Source organism: Schistocerca gregaria, unplaced genomic scaffold (assembly GCF_023897955.1).
Source record: "Schistocerca gregaria isolate iqSchGreg1 unplaced genomic scaffold, iqSchGreg1.2 ptg000409l, whole genome shotgun sequence".
Classification (NCBI taxonomy): Eukaryota; Metazoa; Arthropoda; class Insecta; order Orthoptera; family Acrididae; genus Schistocerca; species Schistocerca gregaria.
In genome coordinates this window covers 270,001-272,500 of record NW_026061845.1, presented here as the reverse complement: position 1 = coordinate 272,500, position 2,500 = coordinate 270,001, and positions in this window count along the sequence as shown.

The following is a 2,500-nucleotide window of genomic DNA, read 5'->3' as shown; positions in this document are numbered from 1 at the left end:
TAATGGGGAGACGAGACAAGTAGCATCGTGCACAACATATGGCCCTTATGATTCGCCATTGTAGGGCGCAGCCGGTGTACGGTCAAGCATGTGCCACATTATGTCACTCAGTACGTAACGACGGATGATCAGTGTGGGTTACGCGTACATCAGCGGACAGTCCACACAGGCCGTACCACAACGTACACTGACTGCATCGACAACCGAATGCAACTGAACAGCTGCAAGGCTCATTTCACAAACAAACGCCTGACCGACCAGCTTGGAAGGGCAGGAGGGGAGGGCGATATTCGTTCTGTAGCGGTACACCCTTCCAGTGGTTAGCGGGACTGTGTAGAAAGTACGCAACACTCGAAAGACCTTTATGTGAGGGTACGCACCATGGCATCAAGAAATACACATGACACCAGAGGATCCAAGCAGTGAACTATGTTCAGAGGGTTGCTGTTAGGCAAAGCTACATTCCTGTGACGTTACATGTGACAGTTAAGGTGCAGTGTAAGTTAGGTTAAGGTGCAGTGTAAGTTAGGTTAAGGTGCAGTGTAAGTTAGGTTAAGGTGCAGTGTAAGTTAGGTTAAGGTGCAGTGTAAGTTAGGTTAAGGTGCAGTGTAAGTTAGGTTAAGGTGCAGTGTAAGTTAGGTTAAGGTGCAGTGTAAGTTAGGTTAAGGTGCAGTGTAAGTTAGGTTAAGGTGCAGTGTAAGTTAGGTTAAGGTGCAGTGTAAGTTAGGTTAAGGTGCAGTGTAACTTAGGTTAAGGTGCAGTGTAACTTAGGTTAAGGTGCAGTGTAACTTAGGTTAAGGTGCAGTGTAACTTAGGTTAAGGTGCAGTGTAACTTAGGTTAAGGTGCAGTGTAACTTAGGTTAAGGTGCAGTGTAACTTAGGTTAAGGTGCAGTGTAACTTAGGTTAAGGTGCAGTGTAACTTAGGTTAAGGTGCAGTGTAAGTTAGGTTAAGGTGCAGTGTAACTTAGGTTAAGGTGCAGTGTAACTTAGGTTAAGGTGCAGTGTAAGTTAGGTTAAGGTGCAGTGTAAGTTAGGTTAAGGTGCAGCGTAACTTAGGTTAAGGTGCAGCGTAACTTAGGTTAAGGTGCAGCGTAACTTAGGTTAAGGTGCAGCGTAACTTAGGTTAAGGTGCAGCGTAACTTAGGTTAAGGTGCAGCGTAACTTAGGTTAAGGTGCAGCGTAACTTAGGTTAAGGTGCAGCGTGGGTTAGGTTAGGGGCCAACGTGGGTTAGGTTAGGGGCCAACGTGGGTTAGGTTAGGGGCCAACGTGGGTTAGGTTAGGGGCCAACGTGGGTTAGGTTAGGGGCCAACGTGGGTTAGGTTAGGGGCCAACGTGGGTTAGGTTAGGGGCCAACGTGGGTTAGGTTAGGGGCCAACGTGGGTTAGGTTAGGGGCCAACGTGGGTTAGGTTAGGGGCCAACGTGGGTTAGGTTAGGGGCCAACGTGGGTTAGGTTAGGGGCCAACGTGGGTTAGGTTAGGGGCCAACGTGGGTTAGGTTAGGGGCCAACGTGGGTTAGGTTAGGGGCCAACGTGGGTTAGGTTAGGGGCCAACGTGGGTTAGGTTAAGGGCCAACGTGGGTTAGGTTAAGGGCCAACGTGGGTTAGGTTAAGGGCCAACGTGGGTTAGGTTAAGGGCCAACGTGGGTTAGGTTAAGGGCCAACGTGGGTTAGGTTAAGGGCCAACGTGGGTTAGGTTAAGGGCCAACGTGGGTTAGGTTAAGGGCCAACGTGGGTTAGGTTAAGGGCCAACGTGGGTTAGGTTAAGGGCCAACGTGGGTTAGGTTAAGGGCCAACGTGGGTTAGGTTAAGGGCCAACGTGGGTTAGGTTAAGGGCCAACGTGGGTTAGGTTAAGGGCCAACGTGGGTTAGGTTGCCAGAGATGTGTCAAATCAGGATGTACGTTTGGCTGGTGTCAGGTGGTGGGTTGGTTCGATGCCTTTATAAGGGGTGTGGCCAAAGGGTATTTTATTACTTGTACCTTTTGTGTTGTGGCGTGGCGTTGCGTCCTGTGTTGATACTGGGTGGACCACTGTGGGTGTTGCTGGCTGATTTGAGCTGCGTTGTTTGCGGGTGATGTGAGACATTCTGTCTTATTAGTGGACGTGACGTTCCTCTTGTCGTTGTTTGGATAGTGTCCTGTGGCAGCGAGGATAAAATGGATGTTGTTGAACGATAGTGCTTTGGTGCTTTCGCTTTGTTACACACAGAGTGGACTGTGAGATAGGGTGACTGGGTCGAGTGCGGTTCACACTGTCCTCCCCAGTTTACAGTATGTATCATCTATGTATGTGGTCCTGCATCATTTACTAAGGAGGGACGTCAGACGACTGAAATATTAGTTATGTACTGATGTAAAGCAGAATGCTTACCTTCCACCAGTGGGCGAGTATCGACTCTGCCCCAGAGTTGCCACCGCAGGAAGAGGTGTCTGAAACACTACCCGCACACCGTCACCACTGTGCGGGGGGACGGACCCTCTATATCCTCAGCGGCGCACT